The sequence below is a fragment of the Rhipicephalus microplus genome, chromosome 3 (assembly GCF_043290135.1).
Source record: "Rhipicephalus microplus isolate Deutch F79 chromosome 3, USDA_Rmic, whole genome shotgun sequence".
Taxonomy (NCBI): Eukaryota; Metazoa; Arthropoda; class Arachnida; order Ixodida; family Ixodidae; genus Rhipicephalus; species Rhipicephalus microplus.
In genome coordinates, this window is record NC_134702.1 from 64250377 (window position 1) to 64276464 (window position 26088).

Here is a 26088-nt window from a genome sequence, read left to right on the forward strand (position 1 = left end):
CGAACTAGAACAGCGTGTACACCCATACGCGGCTTCATTCCGTAAAATCAATGTAAGAATTGGGGCAAACGTCTCGAAACAACTCGTGTGGATGGTTGTGAAATTATTCCTACCATTTCGTGTTCTTTATTTTATACGGCAAGATGGCGCAATAATTCATCTTGAAAGAATAGGGAGATTGAATACGCAGACACCGCTAGGGAGAACAAGATAACACCGGTGTTGGTGCTGCCTGGTTTTCTCCTATCGAGTCTTGATGCGCACTTCTTGCCTTCGTTCATGATTAATCTCTACGAACTAGCTAAACTTTCTGTTGTTCTTAGTCTTGTGAGAAGGTCTCCACCTAGTACTGTTAAACTGCCGCAACGTTATCAAGATCAGATCTTAAACCAATACATCGAAGACTCCAGTCTCAGTGACAGGCCAAGTTCGCAGTCGTTAATCTGGTGATCAGCATGAAGTCTGCCGGCCGTACTACATGGGTCCCGGGGCACGCCTTATAGGGTGGGTTGTATTTAATCAAGCGGCCATTTATGTCTTGTCTTGCCTCACACAGGTAGGCCCGTGTGCTCCGATTTGGGTGCACGTTAAAGAACCCCAGGTGGTCAAAATTTCCGGAGCCCTCCACTACGGCGTCTCTCATAATCATATAGTGGTTTTGGGACGTTAAACCCCACAAATCAATCAATTGCCTCACACAGGGCTTCATTTATATATGTTGAATCGGCCGCATATGGCTGGCACTGATAAAATGGAGGAGGAGCTGCGTCAGATATGAACGGAATCTGGTAGCGGTGGTGGTAAACGCGAGCTTGTGCAGAACCCAGGGGCATTGCCAGGTGGCAGCACCATATCGTTGGCAGTAAAGCCCGCTGGCAGGTGGCTTTTTCGTGCATAGTGTCACATTTTCAACGCCGCCTAAGAAACACGAAGGTCTTTATAATTACGTATCTCTGTATTTTCTAGTAAAGGAACACACTACTAAATACTTACGTATTGGTGTTGCTCCTAAAGTATGCGTATTATTTGCTTTTTGATCGACAGTGTTTACAAGTTTGAACGCAGCTACCAGTTAAAGATGGCTGGGCGTTGAGCAAGGGCTTAAATTTTGACCGAATGGTTGAATCGTGTGACAGACAGACATGAAGGCAGGCAGGTATCTATAGGGGAGTTTTGCGTCGATTGATTTCAACAGAGTTCGGCTATGGTCATGTGATAAGGGTATTAAACGCAGAAATACCTGCCATATAAGGACTTCGATGGAAACGGGGTTACGTCCGTGCCACAGGGAAATTTTACAGGCCTTGCACAGAAGCCGCAAGGGGCCCATTAGGTGCTGCAGCACCTTCTCCGCATGCAAGGCTTCAAGCCCAATACTTCTGAAAACATTTTCAACCGTACATGCAATTATATAAATTATGATTTATTAACACTGTAACAAGGAAAAAACTTTTTGGCTTTTATCACAGACGTGTACACCTGCAAGCAAGTTGGCAGTAATGTTGACAGGAATGCTGGCAACACTGTTTGTTTGTTTTGGTGTGCGTTTTTTCTACGTACGGCGGTTGTCGAACGCCGTGCAAGTTATCGCCGAGCTCTTTGAAGTTGCTCTACCACGTAGATCACGATGCTATTTACAGTATTTAATGAGCACATGTCTGGCGTTCAGTACACGAAGTCCTTACATGTGGATGGATCACACAACAGTTCCTATGTAGCCCCGGCAGGACTACCGGCGTCGACGGCGAAGGAAGAAAAGCCGCGTCAACCACTGCTATAAATTTTGTCAGTGTTGAAGTTGAATAAGGAGCACTACAATAAGAAGCAATCGAGTGTCAGAGATGTAAACATCATGGTGCGCACTGTCAGGATGACTGGCACACTGGCACGGACTCGGAAAAAAATTCGAAATGGCGACATGGTGGCTTTTGGCGAGGTATGGGGCTAGAGTACGTACATGTATTTTCTTTCCGTCAAACGCTCGCTATGAACGCATTATGCATAAAAGAACTTTTATTATAGATAAAGTTTATTGCTGTGTTGACTGCGGCTGTTTTGTGTGTGCAGTTTTTTTCCGTAACTACAGATTACTGGGGAAGAGAGTTTTCCCTTCCGCCACTAAAAAAGATCGCCGAACTCGCTTTGCGAAAATCTTCGTTTAACTTCTTTGACGTAAGGGAGGCCGTTTGACACGAACCGCATCTCCGTTGTCGTAAAGACAAAAGTCTTAGAGGGAGTTGGCTGGCGCCTAAGTAACACAGGTATGAGTATCCCAAGAAATAGTAGCGTCTTTAACTATCGTCTTAAATATTAGTTTCGACGGAAAACGATGAAAGTAGGATCACAATCGGCGCTTCCGATTCTACTGCAATTCAGGCAGTTTATATTGGAATGCCTCAGCTGCAAGTAGTTCAGTGTTCAATTTGCTGCCAATTTTACTTTGAGATATGAGGTATAGAATTAGTGTTTACTGTGTTTGCCAGTGCTGTTAAACTGTTCTGGAGCATAGAATAATATAATGAGGTGCCGGCATTTGGTGATGTGTAATTGCATCGTCCCCGAAAAAAAAGAACATGAAACGTTTTCACGAATTTATCACTTAGGTATATCAGTCGAACTTTTGTGAGCTTCAGGCATCTTGAAAGCTGCCATTGCTGTCTCATCAGAGAGAAACAAAGAAAAACGACATGTCTTGCTATTTCTTTGCAGGCTAACGCGCAGATACCACCCTAGCTTTATGTAAAAGAATGCTATGGTAAACAATTTAGTCAATCGTATTGGACTTGTTTCACATAATCACATGCGTCCGTAAAATCACAAGGGTGGCCGCAGGTGTGAAGGAATTTCATGCAATCGAAAAGATATCTGCGCCACACCAATTCAAAGATGCATGCTTTCATTTTTCTTTTCTCTTGGCCGATCAGACACTCGAAACTCTTAAATAGTATACGTAGTTGGCCTTGCCAGACATAAAACCGTCGACGTAACTTAGGGTGTTTCCTAGCATGAGAAGTTAATGGCACCGGGATTTACCGGGGCTCCATACATAGACGCCGTTAGCACGAAATGTATGCACTGCCCAGCCTGACGCGCTGTGTGTGCAGATGATGACGTCGGCGCACCGATGTGTGGTAGTACAGGGAGTATTGCGGCTTTTGCGGCAACGGGAATGCCTGAGCAGTCATTACGGAAGAGTGCATTTTGTGGGACGTAAACATGACGTATAGCATCCCAAGCACCCGCTTGCCATAGGAAAATGGTCCTGTCCGACACAACAAAAACACATCGGTATCACTTCGTGTTTTTTTTTTCGCTGATGCTCGGTGAACACATCACCCGGTTGCCCTTGCGCATTCTCATGGGTCTCTTCAAAAAATGAATCGTGTTTTTTTTTAATCGCGAAACGTGAGGTGCAGTTTTAGTTCAAGGACAACGTGGACCTTGTCCTATTATTTTTGCTTTGCGCACTTTGCGCCACCGAAAGTGCCGTCATGTGTTCGTGTCATTCCTGTGCTGGTAACTACTAGATCATTTTCTCTTTTTTTGAGAATTATTTCTACGAAACGCATCAGCAATTGTGAAGTATGTGTGAAACAAAACATCCCACCACTCATTGATCATTGCAATTTACTTAATTATTGCACCCTTCATGTGTTGTCGACGCAGCGAGCAATGGAAAGAAAAATGGTAGGTGTAACCTTAAGAAACAAGAAGAGAGAAGAGTGGATTAGGGAACAGACGGGTGTTAAGGATATCATAGTTGAAATCAAGAAGAGGAAATGGACATGGGCCGGGCATGTAGCACGTAGACAGGATAACCCCTGGTCATTAAGGGTAACTAACTGGATTCCCAGAGAAGGCAAGCGGGTAAGGGGTAGACAGAAGGTTAGGTGGGCAGATTAGACTAAGAAGTTTGCGGGTATAAATTGACAGCAGCAAGCACACGACCGGGTTAACTGGCGGAACATAGGAGAGACCTTTGTCCTGCAGTGGACGTAGTCAGGCTGATGATGATGATGTGTTGTTATTAGTTTACGTGACGAATACCTACTACGCTATCCCATGGTGCTATGGTTGTTGCGCAAAGTTGTCACGCCCTCGAAGATCTGCTCGTTATGACATACCGCCATCACAATTTCAAAAAGAAGGGCTATCCATTCGTGATTTTGGATATATAAGGTGCTTTCTCTACATGACAGCAATTCTTCTCGAAAGTTGCTTTTGAATATGACACAATTCCCATGTTTGCATTGCATTGCTTGAAAAAGGAAAAAAAATACTACCAAAAATTCGAAAGCATATCGTAGTTCGAAAAAAGAGAACGGATAAATAGAGTTTCGCATAAGTGACCCCTTGGTGTATATTGCAATTTATTAACTAAATCCGCTAAGTCTTCCTAGGCGTACTCACCTGAAGCAAACTATCAGGATATAACATCGACTTGAAGTTCAATGTTTACTGTGTCATAAAAATGCGCTGTCAAGTTTACTGATACAAGTTTAAGTTTAAGGGTCGTTTTCTTGATGATACGAAAAGAAGTAATCGAAGGGGCAATTTTTTTTGTACTTCTTAAGAATACCCGGTCGTAATCTGCCGTAAACATAAACCTTTCCGAGACCAGACGCGCTTGAAAATCCCAGCTTCTCGTATTGAATGATCATACGGCTTGCTTATCGAATTCCGTTTCTGAGACTGAAGTCCCGGACGCGGTGATGAATTCAGATGGCGTAGGCCAGTGGGAATTCTAAACGCAACGTTCTCTTCTTGCAGTTGCTTAGTCCACTTTCACCAAGGTTCTCTGGGAAACGCAGCACTGTTTCTCAGAGCTGGGCCCAACTGTGTGGCATTCTAGATTCACTTCTTCTTTCTTTTAATTGCGGCATCTGCATTTCGCGCAAACTTTGGCCGCCTCGAGTGGCCGGTCTCTTGCGAGTCACGGCGACCACTGCCGTGCTGAGGCTATTCCGAGAAAAAGCCAAGGTCTCGTCTGCGGTAACGGCTCGCCTCAAAGCGCGGGGTAGCGCGATATACATGTCTAATCTGCCCGTCGGTAGGCCAAGGGGGCGTCTTCTCCATGGAAATTAGTTCCGCTTCAGCTATGCAAGGGCTGTCTTTTGCGCAAGCCACGCGAGCCAAGGTGGGGAGCGTGCCAGGAGGCAAGCTTCATTTAGTCCAGCTGTGTGTATAGATCGACGTCGACGAGGCTAACTAGACGTGAGAATTTGAAGATTGAAAGTCAGTTGGCGGATCGAGTATGTATTTACATTGCGGTTAGTTTTCAATCTCGACACTTTAGAGTCGTCAACCGTTTTCCCCCACTCATGGGGAAAGGCTGGTGGTTCCGTTTTATGAATGAGCAGCGTAATCCCCGCGGACCTACAAGGCTGGCTATACGTATTGTCGCCGACATATTGCTACCTGTATTAGCTAGAGTTTGTCATCAGTCTCATGTACGCAAGATGGCTGTCGTCATTGCTTATTGCTCTCCCATAGTAGTGTGCAGGATACTCCAAATCATCGAACATTTGCTTTAAACACAGCCTATTGAGAGGCTATCCCGAGGTTTCCGATTTGTTCGCTTCCTAAGTCATGCTGCTGATACACCCTGAATCCTCCTTAGTGTTTTATTGATATCATATGTACCGAAAACTAAGGATGATATGGTTTTAGGAACAGATTTATAGCACATTATGAGGCTTGACAGGGTGTCTGAGCTGCTTGCTTGCTTGCTTGCTTATTTGCTCGTTACTTGACTGTGGCTGATGCCCACCACGAAGGATTTACCATGAAACCAGCGATTAATAGAGAACAATTTTTAATTTTTAAAAGGGATCAAGAAGAAATCGGTGGCCCCAGTAATAAAAAAACTATAAAATGATCGGACTATATTGAATAATAGAATACCATGTAAGTCAAAGAACTAACGAAAAGAATTTTAAAGTAATTTGGAATAATGTTAAGAGGAAATTCTCCCCTCGAGTGAAGAAGCATAAGTTCTTTTTTTTTTGTATGCTTTTTGCAATCCACCAAACGGCGCCCTGTTCTGTTTACATGAATTTAGGCACATGAGCTTCAGCACAGTATTGTCAATTTTTAATTTGAGAATGTGAGGACATATATAGCTTAATAACTAATTTAGGTCAAGTTTCTCATTTTTCGCATAAATATCATTGTCACTATCGCTTCAAAAGAAAAATAAATAAATAGAAATAAAGCATCGTGCCTTATCTGTCGCTGCGATAGAAGGTAATGCAGACGTCTTTTTGGGTCTCATCTGCCTTTATATGTTACTTATAGGTGTGCCTTTACGTTCTCTCATCCGTTAGTTGGGAACATTTACGACTGTCGCCGTTTCTAAAGTTGAATAACTTGTAAAATGTGACCACTGATTGAGAAATATAGGGTGCGATATCGTGTATGCACGTATAAGTCATTGTTCAATGTACTAGTCTGACTGAGTGAAGATATAAATTTTCATTGACATTCTTGACATCAGAGTGAACATATAAATCTTCACCCTGATGGGAGGTTGTGTTTTGTATGTTCTGCGCGTTTGTTATACTTTTGAACATTTGAACCGTATGTTGGATACTTTTAAGAGCTAAGAACTAGCCAGCGACTTTAACGAGCACCGACATCTTCTTGCATAATTTCGATTAAAAAAACACTGCAAAGACACGTGAGCCATTCCAATGTATACAGTTGGCTGCGCATGTATGTTTGGTGACATGAGTATAGCGCAAAACAAGTCCAAAGACCAGGTGTTCGCTGTTCCAATGTTTATTGTGGGATAATAAATGCGGCATGGTAAAAAAAAATCATGGACCCTACTCAAGGATTCCGCTTTATGTAGCCACTGGTGCCCTTTCATTTTAAACTAAAACTGCACGATAATTTTGGCATTCCAGATTCCAATCTATCTATCGCCACGGCAGCTGGAACACAACAACGACATTGTCTTCAACATTCGAACGTCGTAGTCACTGAGTAGTTGCCTCTCTACCTTCACATTCCATATGTGACGGAATTCGCGGTAGTAAACAAGGACGATCGCTCACAGTAGCACTAGCTCTCTTCAATCTAAGACCAATGCAACAGCAAACTGTATTGAAGTACCGACCGGTTATGCTAACTCTGCCCCATCTACGCGAAGGAGCAGCACATGCCTTTTCATATCATTGTTGTGAAAGACCATGAAATCGATTGATATGAGTGCTGTTATAGTATTTCACAATACTGACGGGGTTTGTGTGTGCTCGCTGCTTGTCTCTTTCTCTCTCATTGTTCAGCATCTCCATTCTCTGTTGCTCGCTTTGTATAGTGTAGCGCAGCGCAACTCTTCCTTCGGTCTGCCTCCTCGCATTCCTCCTATCCTTTGTTCCTATCTCTGTGCTTCAAGTTCTGCGTTGAAATCAGGTGACTTACTCCTCTCTCTAAGGGCACCTCGTATTTTGGCTCAGTGCCCTTTTCAGTCAACGTGCTATTAACCACGTTATCGTTGTGAGAGTATGCTCATAATCGTATGGTTTCAATGACTCTACTTTTGAAAGGCGTTAGTTTCATATCTCTCTAGTACTCAAACAGCGGACCTTTCAGATCTGGGTCCAGAAGTATTGGTGCATGCCGACTGAAGGTGCGATCAGCAGTGGTTCATATAGACTTACGCTCTTCCCGAAAGATGAAATTTACTCATTACCCTGGTAAACCCACCACTGTGGTCTAGAATTTATGGCACTCGACAGCTTACGCGAAGTTCGCAGGATCGAAGCTCGGCTGAGACGGCCGCATTTGATGAAGGCGAAATGCTCGGGGCCTGAGGGCTTCTAATAGGTGCACGTTAAAGAACCCCAGCGGGTAAATATTTCTGAATTTTTTTTTCACTACAGATTTGCTAATTATCATATCGTGCTCCGTTGGTATTTCGCCTTTATTATTCTTATTCAATGAGGGAGAAGCGTTGCCTTCAACGAGTGGTGGGACGCTGATGTTGGGTTGCGCCCACGGTGTAAGGTACAAGTGTTTGTATTTGACACCGTGGTTGTGCCTCACTACTTGTCGACGGATTGGATTGGATAAAATTTTGTTGGGTCCTCCAAAACAGAGATCAATTCGAGGAGGCCAGTGAACGTTTGTGCAGCGTGAGCAGTCGGTTTCTTATTAGCAGACGCTATACCGGCGTCGGCCTTGCAAGGCGAGAGAGGGGGAGGGGAGTGACAGTTTTGCGGGTGTCTTGCTGGGCCTTGTTATGCCAGCGAGTCCTCGTCAAACGTCCGTGCCTCTGAAAAAGGCAATCTGGGTCAAGGCCAGCCCGCAGTCCGCCTGGCGCGAACAACTCAACGGCATGAACACGCGCGGCGCCTCTCTGGCCCACGTGCATTGAGTCATCAGCGCACGTGACAGCGAGCCGGCGTCCTCGTGTCTGGTGGTCTGACGCATGGCGCGGCGACCCCATTGGAGGAATCTGCCCTGACGACCAGCGGCGCTTCTGATTGGACATTTTGGTTGGACCCGGTGTAAATAAAAGAAGCCCTGCGGCGCGTCGCGATCGGCGGTCCTACGAGAGAGGAGTCCCCATGTCGGAGAGCCGACATGTGTGTGAGTCAGCGGTCTTAGGCGAAAAGTTGACCTATGTATTAGAGAGGAGAGCTCGGCTCTTCGAGTCTCTGTCGGCCCCAGTGCCGAAATTGTAACGCCTCTGTATATATGCTGTACATAAACCTTGTTTAACTCACCGTCGTCTCGTCCGCTCGTCTTATCAGCTCTGCGCAGAAGCAGTCGCGGGCTGAGAAACATACGCTACCAAACGGCTGGTGACCTTCCCGGCGGAGTTGAAAGCAGTGGCGCCTTCGGGGCCGTGTTGGAGTCGCCGTCTTTCGCAACAGTGGTGGCTTCGGCGGGATCGGTCTGTCTTTCGCAACAGTGGTGGCAGCGGTGGGATCGACCGGCGTCAGCGACATCGATGCGGTGAGTGCCTGATGTTTTCCCCTCAGTTCACCATACTACTCTAGCTCAGGTTGTAGTAGTTTAGAGAAGGGCTGCGTGAAGCATTGAAGGGAGCTTTGATCGTTTCAAGCCAAGTCGAAGCGCTTTGAAACCAAAGTTAATGCGGAGGGGGTAAACACGGGAGTGTGCAAAATTGCTTGCGCGTCTTGCTAGTAGGCTTATAGTGGGTACGGCAAGTAGATTCTTAACAGGGGCAAACAGCAAGAGGCTAGTGTGAACGATGGAGAACATTAAAGTGAAGGAACTCATCGAAATTTGTGAGGAACTCGGCATTACTTTGGGCCGTGCGAAACGAAAGCAAGCGATCCTTGAGATCATGAAGGATGAGGGAGTGTCGGCTGAGGAAGTCGATGAGGCCTGGGTGGATATCAAAGCACGCCGCGAGGAGGCTGAAAAGCGAGAAGCTCGCGAACGTGAAGAGGCTGAAAAGCGAGAAGCTCGCGAACGTGAAGAAGCTGAAAGGCGAGAAGCTCGCGAACGTGAAGAAAGGCGAGAAGCTCGCGAACGTGAAGAGGCTGAAAGGCGAGAAGCTCGCGAACGTGAAGAAGCTGAAAGGCGAGAACGTCGCGAGCGCGAGGAGGCCGAGAGACAGGAGCGCCTCGAGATGAAACGAATAGAATTGGCAATCCTACAGTGTTCGCAGGCGCCTAGCGCAGCTTCTCCGACGATTCAGGTCAGCGGTATTAGAATTCTGGATCAACTGCCACCGTTCGTAGTAGGCGAGGACATGGCGAAGTATCTCGTCAAGTTTGAACACGTCTGTGAGCGAAATGCTTTGGAGCAGTCTCTTTGGGCGCGGAACCTGCTAGCTCTTCTTCCCGGCGAAGTGTCCGACGCGATAACTTGCTTGTCGAGGGAAGCGTTTGAGAGCTATGACGAGGTTAAAGAAGTGCTCTTGAGACGTTATAAGTTGTCACCCGATGCTTTCAGGCAAAGGTTCCGGTATGCTGAAAAGGGGAATGAGTCACACGTTGACTTCGCGTTTCGTCTTAAAGCCGATTTGATTGAATGGCTCAAGGGCGAAGGTGTTTATGACGACCGCGATAAAGTGGTGGAATGCGTTGCATTGGAGCAATTCTACCGCTGCATCGAGGAGGATGTCAAACTTTGGCTGCAGGACAAACTTGGTGAAGTACAGCTAAACAAGGCAGCAGAGTTAGCTGAGGAGTATTATACTCGCCGAAAGTTGCATAGCAGGGCAGCGCGCGTTGAAAAGGATGAAAGGAAAGAGGGCTTTTCAAGGAAACCTGATCAACGGAAACCCGCTCCGCACCGTAATTTCAAGAAGGACCCGTCTCTTACGAAGGACAGTGTAGGGGAAGGGCAAACAGAAGCGGAGAAATCGAGTGAGGTTTCTACCACACAGGCATTAGAACCGGAAAACAAACGGAAGCCGCTAATCTGCTACAACTGCAAAAAGGAAGGGCACATCGCGAGAAACTGTCAGGAAAAGTTTGCTTTCGCAACGATCCGAGAATCAGAAAAAAACATTCGGTTGTTGGAGCCGTATCTCCAAGAAATTAGGGTGAATGAGAAAACGTGCCGAGCACTTAGAGACTCAGCGGCAACCATGGACGTTGTCCATCCTTCATTGGTGTCTCCGGATGACTTCACAGGAGAATGCGCGTGGATCAGGCAGGTCGCCGAGGAGCAGAGTGTTCGCTTACCAATCGCCACGGTTGTCATTAAAGGCCCGTTCGGTGAGCTTCGCACCGAAGCGGCTGTGTCTGCCGCGCTAAATGATCGTTTTCCTTATCTTTTCTCCAACAACTCAGAGCAGCTTCTCAAAGAGCAGGGCAAATCGTTCTTCCCCAACTTAGCGTGCATGGCTCTCACGCGATCGCAAGCGCGGAAGCTATCGCGGCAGCTTGATCTGGTTCAATGCGGTGAACTCTCAAGTGACCTTGTAGGCGGGTCGACGGAACCCCAGAAAGGAAGGTTTCCGCATGAGTCATGTGAGCAGTCACGCGAGCGGCCCGTCGCCGAACCGACCGGCGCGGTTTCCGTAGAAAGGGCAGACGACATGGCGCCATTGAGTCAGAGCGAGAGGGTTGCAACGCTCTCGCCTGTAGCGGAAAGTTGGAGCGAGCTGCCGAGAGTTGATTGAGAGACGCTCATTCGAGAGCAGCGTGAGGATCTCTCGATTGAAGCGCTAGTGGAAAGCCAAATTGAAGCGCTAGTGGAAAGCCAGAAAAACGCGGCAAAAGTGCTGTCGAAGGAGCACTACGAGGAATCGGTGAAGAAGCGCGCTTTTGAAGTTGATAATCAGGTAATGCTGCTGCAGCCGTCCAAAAGGAACAAGCTTGATGTTGATTGGGAAGGGCCCGCCAAAGTATTATCGAAGCCTTGCGATACAAATTATGAAGTGAAATTAGGAAGGCGGCCGGACAAAATTTACAACTTGAAAGCAGTCGTAAATTTACTTTTAAGTGCTTCAGAGGAAGAGGGAGCGGAAGTTTTGAGTACTAGTGAGGTAATCGAAGGGGGATTGAAAGTAATCTGGGAGCAGATAAACCTAGAGCCTAGGTTAAGTTAAGCGAAGCCCGGAAGGAGGACCCGAGGAGAATTGTTTCCGAGTTTGGAGACGTGTTTTCGGACCACCCTGGAAACACGACGGTGATCGAACACGATATCGAGCTAAGCGGTGAGGAGTCAATCAGTAGCAAGCAGTATCGTTGTTCCCCTGTGCAACGACGCAAGTGTGAGCCGCTCTTGGTGCCGCATAGGTATCGTCGCCTAAAAGTGGCCGGTTACTGGAGTGGAGCATGTTGCTCCACAGCGCAACTTTGACGTTTGCTAAAGAAAAAAAGGAAAGGTAAACGCTAATGCAGGTGCATTGAGCAGTGCGTTCCAGCTAGTAACTTCTCAACCTTTCGGTTTCTCGCTGGCGATTCGGGGCAAAATTTTGACCTCATCACGACCTGGGCTGAGCGATCTCGTTTAGAGTGATCTCAAGAGGCCAATTTTGTGGTATTCTAATTCGTTACGTTGTTGTACGTGGAAAAAAAATTGAGTTGTCATTTTAAGGGTCTTTTGTCCCACATGTGCCTCTTGATGTAGAGGGAACAAAATTCCGATAAACACGTAGATAGGTATATGTTGTACTATACTTTGTCTGGTGTTCTGTCGGGTGACCGAGGGCACTTGCTTGTGTCGTGTGTTGTCTGTTGTCGAACCGTTCTTAGCAAGTTGCAGAACCATCGACAAGTGCTGAAACCGAAGATGGTCAGAAGAGACGAGCGAAGTTGGCCAGCAAGTTGTGGCGACAAGCCAGTGGAGCTGGGATCCGTCGTCAAAAATGGGATGTGTTCCCGGAACCGTCTGGAGCTGTATTCTCCCCATGGCCCTGGAGGCGAACCTGGAGGGACCTGGCGAACGAGCGCACCTGACATCCGAGCCCCGTGGAAGCAGCTCGTCTTTCCGGTGCATTGTCTGGCGGCGGGGGTGCTGTTATGCCAGCGAGTGCTCGTCAAACGTCCGTGCCTCTGAAAAAGGCAATCTGGGTCAAGGCCAGCCCGCAGTCCGCCTGGCGCGAACAACTCAACGGCATGAACACGCGCGGCGCCTCTCTGGCCCACGTGCATTGAGTCATCAGCGCACGTGACAGCGAGCCGGCGTCCTCGTGTCTGGTGGTCTGACGCATGGTGCGGCGACCCCATTGGAGGAATCTGCCCTGACGACCAGCGGCGCTTCTGATTGGACATTTTGGTTGGACCCGGTGTAAATAAAAGAAGCCCTGCGGCGCGTCGCGATCGGCGGTCCTACGAGAGAGGAGTCCCCATGTCGGAGAGCCGACATGTGTGTGAGTCAGCGGTCTTAGGCGAAAAGTTGACCTATGTATTAGAGAGGAGAGCTCGGCTCTTCGAGTCTCTGTCGGCCCCAGTGCCGAAATTGTAACGCCTCTGTATATATGCTGTACATAAACCTTGTTTAACTCACCGTCGTCTCGTCCGCTCGTCTTATCAGCTCTGCGCAGAAGCAGTCGCGGGCTGAGAAACATACGCTACCAAACGGCTGGTGACCTTCCCGGCGGAGTTGAAAGCAGTGGCGCCTTCGGGGTCGTGTTGGCGTCGCCGTCTTTCGTAACAGTGGTGGCTTCGGCGGGATCGGTCCGTCTTTCGCAACAGCCTGCACGAGGCGCTAGACTCGAGCTTGCGCAGGCGGGAGTGTACGGAAGGACAGCGTTACACGGGTCAGTCAAAGAGCTGCTCCGCATCGAGCATGCGCGGGTGGCGGCGACAGCCTGTAGCGGCGCGCGCGCATCAAAACTCGCGAGGCAACAACTTTTCAAGCGCGATCTCCGCGCCCTTGAAAACACCAAGGCACCGAGATCTGAGTACCGCTAGCGGTATGTGGTGTATACAAATAATTGGTCGTTAGCAAGGTAAAGAACGTATGCTCACTGACCCAGTCTATTCGCGCCGCGCGCGCATGGAGGAGCGAGGAGTGTAAGTTCCCCTTCCGGTTGCGGAACCTTTGCTTCTGTTCTATTTTTTGCGAAATCTTAGTGTGCACTTTACAACGTCATATCCGTGACGGTAGTATGTCAGTGAACTATAGAGGGGAAACTTGGGCTAGCTGGTGGTAAATCATTATGAAGGAACAACAGCGCTAAAAACATATAGGACAGCGCCTGTGTCGTGTCACACCTTGTACTTGTCTGTCGTTATGAAACAGCGCTGTTGCTGTTTCATAACATTCGTGAATCCGAGGTATAGTCCCTGGGCATAAAACGTTTTCGTGTCACAAAAGTTTTGCCGATAACCCTAAAATCCCCACCGCGATCATTCTGTGCCCAAAGGCGAGAGGTCCCAGCAACCAAATTTAGACTTGATGTACTCCTCCTTCAAGCTTTCGTGCAGTTCATTCTATCTTCTCTTATGTCTTTCTTCTCAGGGTTTTCACCTATGTTTTCTTTTACCGCAGTGCAGGACAGCAAGGAACTTATGTGTTTGTATGGTTAACTTTTCTGCCTTTCGCTGATTTTTTTTGTGTCTACCCGCACCGAGTGTCCGCAATTTGTCCAAGAGCTGGACAAGTTTCGTGATCATATGAAATCTCTGGCTACATCCGTAAAAACTTTGAAAGATAGAACTGCCCTTCCATGCCAGGAGATGGACACGTCAGACCGCGATGTTAAAACACGTAAGATCGTCAACATGTTTTGAATAAAAGAAAACATAAGCATGCTTAATTCTGTTTTATGTGCGTTCTACACTTTGCAGAGAAAAAGAAAACTGAAGCAAGCGCTGCAGCAGTATGTTACGACATGTAGAATCATGCGCAGTACCTCCGGTTTTGCAGGCGCATCTATTACTACCTGGCTCTTGGGGATGTCTCATGAGCTTAGATGAAACAGCGAGCCCATCATGGGTCGTCAATACATCCGTCTCTGGCACTTTCCGTGTGCTATAAGCACTGGCAAGGTGTGCCGTAACTATAAAACCCGAAGGCGAAATGGCGAAGCAATGATCGCCTGATGGCCCTGTTTCTTCACTAAAGAAAAAAGTGCTTTTTGAAAAACAACAGATGATCGTACAGGTAGCGTGCACAGATGACGAAGTAAGTGCACATCTTGGGACTACAGAACGTATCAGAGTCTGTTCAAACTTCTAAAAAATATTTCATGTAATTTCAGTCGGAATTCGCAGTAAGGAAATGAGTAAAACTATTTCTAAGCATTTGAACCACCACCTAAAGAACGAAAAAAAGAGGTAATGCCACAAAAATTACTAATAGAGGAGATCGATTCTGATGAAGGTGTTCAAGATATATATAGGTATGTATATGAGGGATAGAGGTGCATTCTTAAGGGCTCGTCTTTCCGTGATTTGACACAAGCGAAAACCATATACTTGCTTTCCGGTTAACCTCCCTCCATCTCTCTCTCTCTCTCTCTCTCTCTCTCTCTCTATATATATATATATATATATATATATATATATATATATATATATATATATAGAGAGAGAGAGAGAGAGAGAGAGAGAAAAGGAGAGATGGCATGAAAAGGCAGGGAGGTTAACGGGAAAGCAAGTATCTGGTTTACTACCCTGCACTGCGGAAGAGGAAGGGGAGTTAGTTATAGAAACGAAAGCAAGAAACCCAGTGAAACAACACGAATACCAACAAGAACCGCACCAGTTGCGACTGGAGGGAGTGAATGAAACGTTTATTTTATGTTTTGTGCGAGAAAATTAGTGAATAGGATTCTGAAAACACTGCGTGAGAGATGAGCGCCACCTCGCAGTAATCTTGGAAAACGAAACAATGATCACCGATATAGACCTTTTCATTGTTAACAAACACAGACCCTTGATGACCTCCTGTTTCACCGCCGTTGTGCCAGGATGGTATAGGTGGGCAAGGTCAGCGTTAGAAACTAGCCCGCTGATTTTCTACACTTTCCTTCCATCATTTGGCAAAATATATTCAAATAAAAATGTTCTTTTGGTAAATGAAATGACTGGACGTTTTTTTTTAGGGCACAACACTTGAAATCTCGAAACCGCCGATAAGTGAGTGCACGGCAAGTGCGCGGCAAGTGCGCGGAATCTTGGAGGCCAAAATTTGTAGAATGCAAGGCGGTAGGTAGGTGTCAATACATATTCTAGGTACTAGAGTGCCAACACCGTATCGTCTTAGCAAGGGGCAGGAAACACCGGTTTTGCCGTGCGTAGCGTTGTATTGTCAGTGCAGCAAAATAAACTCTACGGTCATTAGAATTTCTTATGCATGCATTTTCTAATATAAAGAAACATGCCACAGATATGGACGGGTCGAGGTTGTGCCTAAGATAGGCGCAATACTTTTTTTATTCGTCAATACGCACAAGTATGAATGCCGAAACCAGATCAATATTGCTGGGCGCTGCCGATGTCGTTGGACTTTAGCCGTTTCGGGTGACAAGTCGAAAGACCGAAATTTTTACTTCAAGGTTGAATGTTACGAACACGGGACAGACTGGAGAGGTGGGGCATGGTCCCATCTTCCACTTGTCCTAACTGCCCGTTACAGGAGTCTACCCAGCATATGCTGCAGCAATGTGTCATTGCAAAGGTGTTTTGGAAGTCAGTTAACACTAGTTTTCGTGGCCTAGGTGTTAATCGCTTTGTAACATCTGGTCGCTGCCCGCGTAGTCGCTTTGCACGCCTTCTAATAGCTGCGGGAGCTTTTTGTTTATGGCGTAATAGGTGCGAAGCTGTTGCGGCAGATCATCGTCGTCGTGCTCTTTTTCCAATACTGGAACGCCTCTACTCTGAACTCATATCGTTTCTGTCGGAGGAATTGTTCTTCCTTGGGGAGGAAGAATTTCTGCGACAATGGTCGTGCCGCTTTCTGTCCGTAGTTGACAGACGCGTTCGATTAGTTTTCCACCTGGCCTGGTTCCTATAGCCAGGTCACCGGTTAATGTCTGATTGGTGCATGTAATCACTATGTGCTTACTATTTTTATGTGTTTGTGTGTGTTCAATATGGGTGTGAGCTCTCCTATATATGCACTTCATTCTAACGCTGTAAGTTATGTAACCTTTATGAATATTGATACCTGCTGTACATTTTTTCTAACATCTTCACCAAGTCTTGTAAATTCTGTACATATATCATCATGTACATTGTCCATGTTGTGATTAGTGCAATTACGTAGTATATGTCCAGTTATTAGTACAACGGACTATGGACATCCTATGGACTTGGACACTTTAGTTTAAATGTGTAGTGTATGTTGTGCTTTGTCTTTTGTTTGTTATTGTGCCTGTTATACAGACGCTTGTCTCTTAGGTTTGTCGCGTCCCATGAAAGAATAAACTTTTTCTAAACACGAAATTCTTGTTTGTATTGTACTCTGTTTGTCTAAGGCGGCTGTTGTCTACGGGACGGCTCAGTGCTCTCCCATAGTTGAGTACGAAGTACTCGAAATCGTTAAACATTTTTTTCTAAACTCATAGTGTAAACTTTTTCTTAACAGTACCCCTAGAAAGACTGCCGTCTTTAAAAAGTGACCGTGTATCTCCGTGTTTCGCTTCGAATGTCTTCCAAAGACGACAGTTTTCTGTCTGGAGGCACGGCGTGAGGTATGGAAGCCATCTGGCGGTAGTGTTGGAAAACATGAGTTTGTACGAAACCCAGGGCCACTTGAAGGTGGCAGCACAATGTCGTCGGCAGTGTGCTTTTTCGTGCATTGCGTAGCATATTCAGCGCAGCATCAGAAACACTACGTTCTTTAGAAATGCGCATCTATGTATTTTCTAGCAAAGGAACACACAACCCTAAGACTTACGTATTGATGCTAAGCCTTCAATATGCGTAAAATTTGCTTTTGATTGACTATGTTCACAAGTATGAATGCAGCCACCTGTTCAAGATGGCTTGGTGTTCAGCAAGTGCTTAAACTTTGGCCGAATGGCTGAACCATTTCGTGTGACACAAAGAGACTGACAGACAGACAGGCCAAAATTTCTGTCCTCAGGTATTCCGAGAACGATTACAAATCAGAAAAGATATCTAGTCATTAGCAAACTAAATACTGAGTCTGGTGGACTTTGTGTGTGTGAGAGAGAGACAAAAGGAAAGGCAGGGAGGTTAATCAGGTTTACGCCGTTTTGCTACTCGATTGATTGATATGTGGGGTTGAACGTCCCAAAGCCACCATATGATAATGAGAGATGCCGTAGTGGAGGGCTCCGGAAATTTCGACCACCTGGGGGTTTTTAACGTGCACCCAAATCTGAGCACACGGGCCTACAACATTTCCGCCTACATCAAAAATGCAGCCGCCACAGCTGGGATTCGAGCCCGCCACCTGCGGGACAGCAGCCGAGTACCTTAGCCACTAGACCACTGTGGCGGTGCACCGGTTTGCTACTCTACACTGGGGAAGGGAGAAGGGGAAAATAATACAGATGAAAATAGTAGTGCGCTTCCACGCATAGCTGCGTGCACAGCTCATGAACTGAAGGCCATGAAACTAAGGACTGTCACAGAGTACAGTTCGACCTCGACTGTCTTATACAAAGTAGGTTCCGATCCATGATCCTAAAAAAGGTTCGCAAGGACCAGATTTAAGGAATCTAGAACTTGCAGTGCGATTCAAGCTGATGGGATTGTGAGTTCGCTGACGAATGTGCGCATTGTGCTTATTAACACGCTCAACACAGCGATGACTCATAGGTCTTCGATGAAAACATACGTGTTTGATCACCGAGAGTCTGACATTTATTATTAATGAAAAAGACATACGTGTCATCGTGAAGCTTAAATTGAGGACGACGCAGCGAGCAATGGAAAGAAAAATGGTAGGTGTAACCTTAAGAGACAAGAGGAAAGTAGAATGGATTAGGGAACCAACGGGTGTTAAGGATATCATAAATGAAATCAAGAAGAGGAAATGAACATGGGCCGGGCATGTAGCGCGTAGACAGGATAAACGTTGGTCATTAAGGGTAACTAACTGGATTTCCAGAGAAGGGAAGTGGGTTAGGGGGAGACAGAAGGTTAGGTGGGCAGATGAGATTAAGAAGTTTGTGGGTATAAATTGGCAGCAGCAAGCACAGGACCGGGTTAACTGGCGGAACATGGGAGAGGCCTTTGTCCTGCAGTGGACGTAGTCAGGCTGATGATGATAATGATGATGATGATGATGATGTCATTGTGAAGATAATTATTAGAATCTCGTGTCGTCTCTCTGTGGACGCGGAGTGGCAGTAAGGCTGGCTACGTGACATCTGCCGCCTCTTTCATCCCCTCTGCGCTCTTTTTTTTTGCGCTCCTCATATAACGCGTTGTTGTTGTTGGCGCTGGCGGCGGTGGCAATGGTTTCAGCTGTCGGTGAGGAAAAGTCCTGTGGTTCGTTTGATTGTGACATTGCGGTGATGGTTCGAATTGGGCAGGAATATCCCTAGACCTCCATTGGTGATTGAAACGTTGTTGCCGCTAGCTTTTGACAATATAAGCAGTATCAGCGCTGCGTTCAACCATACTTTAAAATCTGTTTTATTACGTTTCGTTCTTTCTTCACAGCCGTACAGTCGTATAGCTGACGAAGCTTTATTGAATCTGTGGCTCTTGGGGCATGTCAGGGTTACTGATCGGCAGAGTTCTGCGTTCGTTCACTAAATCGGTGTGACAACGGGAAATGAAAACACCTTAGAAGACCAATGTTAGATGTTGACTGAGCCAGCAACTCGTGCAATGTCACCTACGCGCGACTTAATGTTTTATTTTGTGGGATTCGCTCGTCGAATGAAGCTTTCGTTTACAGCTGGCTTGATCAACTTAGCTCAGATTACAGCCAGTTACCGCATTGCCTAGCTTTTTTCTTTTGTCAAGCTTAAGATCACCGGTCAGTTTCATCAACAGAATAGGTCTCACTAGTGATACTTAAGATAGCGGTGCGGAAACCGTTGGAGTAAGTCCACGGTGGATACGCCTATCCACCCGTGCCCATGTAGGCATAGTTACATACACCACGCTCAAGGACACGCTCGCATGCAAGTGTGCAGATGCATATAATGTATTTACAATGAATTATCTTTTACTGAGTCGAAATATGCTTGGTAGCGTAATAAAAAAAAGTAAAAAAAAAACAAGCCGCTGAAATGGCAACGCCTGCTTTACGCGGAAGGTCTCCCACAAATATGCTCGTGATTCTGTCCATCCCTCTTCCCTTCTCCTGTCTCCCTTTCACTCCTTTGTCCCTCTCTCTCAGTGCATGTGCAGGGCATCAAACCGGGCATGCGTCTGATTAGCCTTCCTGCCTTTCCTTGCTTCTCCCTCTTGATACCTCTCTCTGCTTCAAAACGTTTGGAAATTCAATGACGACGACTTGTGGAACATGGTTCAAATAGGCGGATCAGAGCAAACGATGTTTTTTTGCGATAAGGTACAAGATATGGCCATTGCAAACATATATATCTTCTCTGCACAGTATGGGAAGAGGTCGCAGTGCAGCTTGCTGGAATGTCACTGCTTGTATGATGGAATAAAAGCAGCTGAAATACCGCTGTTCGGACGAAGGCCCTATCGAGTGACGTCAACAACCGCAGAGGTATCAAGCAATGAACAACCAGATCAACTTGAAAGCGTATAAAACATACTACAATCCACATTACTTCGTAAAAATATTTCCCGTGTGTCAATGCGGAATAAAGGCAAGAGTGTGTAATAATTCGCTACGCTCTTCTGTTTAGACCGTATGTCTTTGAGAAGCGTCCACACCTATAGCGAGTGAGGAATGTGGGTCTCTAACTGCCCTTTAGAGACCTCATACATAGCGCAGGAGGAAAAAAAACACTAAATCGAAACCAGTGTGGGCAGTTGATAAATCACCAAGAACGTGAAGAGAATCGAAGTGGCCCCCGCGTGCAAAGCGAAAAATGAACCAAACTATCGCACGAAATGCAGAACGTCTTGTCTCTCTTCAGTGATATATTCAGACCGTGCCTCACATGTAGAACCACCGGCTATAGCATCTAGCGCCGCGAATTCAGCGCGATCCGTATAACGCGCCTGTGCCGTCCTGGAGGCGCGCATAGGTCACAAAAGATAAAGCAGGAGCGAATGGGAGCCGAGCAAGCCGTTTCGAAGACGACCGCCACGGAGGAGGAAATGCCGATTCGTCGTCAGCGGGTTGTGCAACCGATGAAGGCGAGCTAGCCGGGGTTTTTCCTTATTGTCACGTCGTCAACGTCTGAGACCGCATGCAGAAGCCTTCGTTGCACGGGTTTGCTTCGCGTTTCGAGAACCGTGTAAACCGAGAAGGCAAGAACAACCAAACAAGTCCCTCCCTCTAGACTTTCTGAATACGATGTTGCCATAAGCATGCAGATAGCAGCGCGTAATGCGCGTTTGATCATTTGGAAGCGTGCAAGAATCTGACCGTGACGCAGTAAGGAGCAGCAAGTGGCGGGAAGGTGGAATGGCGGCACCCGATGACATATATGTGTACGAAGGTCGGATTGCGCGTAGTTTAACAAACCATGTTCCACAGTAAAACATCCGAAAATTTTCCGAAAGTCACATGCGACTCGCGGGTGATTAACGGAGGCGAGAGTATGGCGTGCGCGCGTGTGTGCGTGTGTGAAAGCAAAACATGTCCTGTCTGCCTTACTCGATGTTATAAGAACTGTTGCATAAGGACTGTGAAGCATAAGAATGGTTGCACGGTGGCAAAATCTCGTCAGCATATTACCGGAAGACAATGAAAGGCTGAAGGGTAATAAAACGTTTTTTCACGGTACCTAATGAAGCCTCAGCCAACATCGCTCTGTGACAGTGCAGACTGATTGGGGAACTCAAACCTTCTGTCATTATAGCTTGTGTGACAGTTTCTTGTCGTGAGTTTCGCGACGACGTTGTGCCTCGCAAGAAAAAAATAAACACCGCAAATTGCGAGCGTTGACCGTCGGCGCAGTCGTCAGTTATCTTAAGGTGTTCCCGGCATTCAACGAGTCGAATATGTTTCCTATTATCGCTAGTTTTCTGGGCCCTCACCCTGGACTGATGAGATTTCCACATGTACTACATGGCACTTTTCATACATTATTCATTATTTCAGATACGGAGAACTTCTTGACCCTTTTGAGCCGCTTCTGAGAGATAGCCAAAGGGCAGTGCAATTACGAAGCCAGCACCCTATTTTAAAATATTTTATTCTACTCTTGATCGTCAATGAATATTTTTCTAGTTTTGTACATGAAGGGCAGGTTTTATGCTATTCTATCCCTTCCGCTTGGCAGGCATGTTCAAACAATGCTGATTATATTCCTGCTGAATATGATTCGTACAGGTGTCAGCAAAGGCATGAAGCGAAAGGTCTTCTAATGGTCCAGCCTTAAACAAAATATGAGACAACAACACATTTTTTACATTTGAATGAGTTATAGAACCTTCAAGACAAATATTTTTGGCAATGCTAGTATTACTATTGTTATCATTATTATAATTTTTATTACTGTGTTAATAAATAAAATTTAATCACTGTAGAAAAGTGATTCTAAGAGTTTTGGTGCGTTATCCCATTATCTATTCTCTATAGAACCCATTATCTATAGAACGCCGCAACACATTCAGTGCGGTGCCAGTAATTGGCTGACTGCGCACTCATTTCCGTGTCCGGCTTTCAACTACCATTAGTTAGTTATTGCAATGAAATCCACCACAAAACCTACTTTCACCACATGATCAATTGATTTCTTCTATCGAACGCGCAGCAATGATTGCAACACTCTTGTTCTGTTGGCATCTGTTATGACCTGCAACGTTTTTTGCTATCAAGTTTCATGGCGGTAAGGGCGATATTCCCAATATTTGACTAACTATACAGTTCTCGAGTCAGCAGAAAAGTACCAAGAAGAATTGAGGCTAGTTACTCGAAACTGCATTTTCTAGAACGTCGTGCAACATTGCAAAATGCATAAATGCAGCTTTATGAACGTCAGAACGCCATCACACTACAGTGTGGGGGAGGGGGTGATTCTTAAATGAAAAGAAGATAAAAATGAGCCCCGTAACTGTCTCTCAGGGGGAGGACACCTCAACAGTAGTAGCTCACGAGGGGTGGTGGTTAGGACGGATTGAAAGGATGGGATTAAATGGTATAGAGATAGAGAGAGAAAAGGAGAGAGCGCGGCGCAGGGACAGCGACATCCGGAAGTAAGGAGAAGATAGGAAGGATGGACACGGTCGCAAGAGTCCGAGGACGGGGCACCACTCGGCGAGAGCTCTTGTCGGCGTCAGGAGATGGCGTGGGACGAGCCCAGTCGGCCAGAGCTGCGCTGTCGCCGGAGGTCGCGGGGGCACAACCGGTCGGCACGAAATCCAGAGAGCGAGTCGGACACTACAGTGGCATAACCGGTCACTAATACAAGATTCAATGCATTTCGCAATAACGCGAAAAGGTATTGGCACGATGCAGTCGGCAAATATTTGGTACGACTTCCATTATTTATATGTGGCACATGATGTCAAACGAAAGCAATGATATAACGCTTCAACTGCATAGCTTAACTAAACCAGGCTGGTGGACTGGTGTATCACTTGAATGCACATAAAATAGTTTTGTTCTACTGCCAGCCTGCCACCACACATTTCTCAATACATTGTCGGCGTTGAGGGTTCGGGTTCGAGCTACAGGTGCTCTCGACAGCAGGTGAAAGCGATGTGTCAATACAAAGATCGAAACTCCCTGTATTTTGACACGAACTTGTTTTATGCCGTGGTCTACCAAGACCTCAGTGACCTGTTTCGGTTACGTAAATGACGTCGGGAAAATACGCACGATCAAAAAAAAAATAGTTCTGTCAATTGGAGTCGAACTCATGACCTTTGTTCGCGACATCAGATGCCGGATGCGTTATTTATTGTGCCAGAGCCACATTTTTTTACTCTACGCCATGGCCACATGCTCTACAGACTTTTAAAAAATTCATGCTCTCAAACTTTTAAAAGATACGAATTTTATATCAACCACTGCCCTTTCGCAGAATTCTTTGTAAAGTGCAGTAATCCATCATGGCCATGGCATCCGCGATGAATCCCTTCAACACGTTGTTTCTAAGCGTTTATCCCATTAAGCGTGTTTCCAATATGCGAAGTGCAATTTCATGAACGCCTTTACACACCACCAGGTTGCGACCTTACCCCAAGCGTCGGCGTCGCTCATAGCATTCATCTATACCAAAACTAACTCTCGTATGCCCGCCGACTTCTCCCGGCTTTAACTTCGCGTTCCCCCCGTCGAATAATCAATCGCAGCCGGCAAAGGAAACACATGACTTGCGTGGCGTTTCCCTCGGGTCACGACAGTAATAGGGGCTTCAGGCATGCAGTGGAGTTCAATAACTCCAACATGCGGCGATTAGGTAACCTTAGCCTAAGTTCTACATCCAGTCAATCACGCTCTTCTGACTGTCACATCGCTTCATTTGGCTCTGCTCTCACCATTAAGTATTACACCTGCCGCAAGCATCAATGACCACCACCGTTTGTCATTCTCATGCGCTCGTGCCGCTCCTCTAATCCGACCGTGTAGTGATGTACAATAAACACTAAATTACTTCTGTAAGCACACGTTTCACTTTCGTGTTTTACCAATTACCATCACGGAGGGATCAATCATGTTTTTTTCGTTGGACGATTACCCGCACTGGTAATTTCAATGACTCCTCCCGCGTTCTCCATTCCATGTTAATCGCGTTAGATTACCGGAAAGTTTTGATGTACCATTCTTAATAATGGGCGTCGCAATCACAGTGGCGTTGCGCAACAACTGCCTCAGTAGCAAAGTGACCTTCATTTTCCGAAGATCGCTTTAGCAAGTTATAACGTGCTCAGCGCACTGTATCACGCATGTTGGCATGCTCACTGCGTGGTTCGATGATCATTTTACTGTTTACAGATGCCTTTATCTTAAATAAATGCCTGTGCATTTCTGTTTTTATTTTTCAGAACAAAGACAAATAGAGAATGCAGCCACTGAGATATTTCATAATGACCCCTCAAAAATGTTCCCTCCCAAGTGAGCACTCTAATCATGTCCACGTTCGAGCCACAGCAGCGTTATATGAAACAAAGGAAGTGTGCCAATATTGTCACCCCATGCCTGTTTTTCATTTAGGATTTCAGCCGTCCTGTTGCTACCACGAAGCCCGTTTTACTATAAACAACTTGAATAGAAGTCCTCCTGCCGAAACGTAGACTCCCTCGAGGTTCGTTGTTAGAAGACCTCGCTTCCCGCATGTCAGTACAGTTAATTTCGTAACACAGCGATATTTGTTTGAAACTTCATGACTAAACATGACGAGAAGGGGAAATGAAATGCTGTGCTTCTAGAGCGTACATTGCAAACATCAAGATTCACTATCACCCTATTTCTTTACTGCTTACAAACATGATCCGCGAAAGGCAACGGTCTGAAAGCAGCAGTTGCGTTGGCAAGTAGCAATAACTCGATTCCTGGGATGAAGCTTGCTCTTCTCTCATTTCACATATCTCCTACTTAGGCGAGAAAACAAACAATGAACCGACATTGACCTGTATTGTATTGATGTCTGAATAGCGCGGGTCTCGTCGGCGTGTACACTCAAAATTATGGGTGGCGTCGTACGGTATCCTCGGACAAAGCCTATTTGCAACTGACGTTAGATGAACGCTGTCCAAAGGGTGCACTCACGCAAATTGTGTGTGGTATCCGTTCAGCTGTGGCGAGCAGGCAGCGTCAGGCGGCGAATCATCGAAGCGTTGAACGGCGCAAAAGCACTGTCACCGAGGGGCACTGCTGTATAGCGAATCGCGCACGTCCTTCTACGGGCTGCAGTGGCGCCGGGGCTCACTCATCGCACATTGAGGAAAGAGAAACAAGAAAAATGTACGCGCGAAGTCGCGACGTCTTCGGCCATGACTTTACGTCATAACCGGTTGGGGCTGGCCGCGCTAGCAGGATGCCCAGGAGGCAGCCTTGAGAAAGAGGTGATCTTTTGTTATGGAGTCCACGTGCGTCCGAACAACTCCGTTCCTACCGGTTCGCCTAGAGCATGAATGTGTGCGCGCATGACGCTTCGCTCATAAGCGATGTCGTTTCGAGGCGACGACGTGGTCTGACGATTATGCTAGACTCCGAAGTGTACCGCTGTGACAGTGGCACGCTCTGGCAAGAAATCGCTTCGCGAAACTGGAAGGGAACGAGTGTTTGTGTAAGCTTCCGTTGTGTTTGTCGACGTACTGGAAAGTCTCAGAATCCTGCATTATTGATACGACGGGTGCAGTCTAGGGTGTGTGCAGGGTTCCCCTCCAGAGGTGGGGGTAGGGTGGGGGTGAAGATTCATCGCAATGTCCATCTCTCTTCATCAAGTCAATGTAACCTCCACCCAAGCGCACAGCTATGAATGCAGTTATAGTTTAGAAGCGCTAAGTCTGATGACACAAGGTCCACGTGTGCACACGGCCATCTCAAGCTATAGCGTGTCCGGTGTAATAAAAAGCTGGTAAAAGAAAAGAGGCACGATTCGTGGTTAGCCACAGTTACGCTGCTCGCTTCCCTTCCGTTCTGTTTTTCGTATGATTATTTTGCTAGTTTTGCGAGGTTCAC

General features: G+C 46.5%; 1 protein-coding gene across 4 annotated transcripts in view; it reads right to left on the reverse strand.

The window, feature by feature from the left end:
- The window catches only part of LOC119174054 (uncharacterized), a 49593-nt gene extending 24281 nt beyond the window's left edge, over window positions 1–25312 (reverse strand). For all 4 annotated transcript variants that reach the window (XM_075889656.1, XM_075889658.1, XM_075889657.1 and 1 more), the window contains exon 1: window positions 25174–25312. The gene's annotated coding sequence lies outside the window, so the exon portion shown is untranslated. The remainder of the gene's footprint in view (window positions 1–25173) is intronic.
- Window positions 25313–26088: the final 776 nt, after the last annotated feature.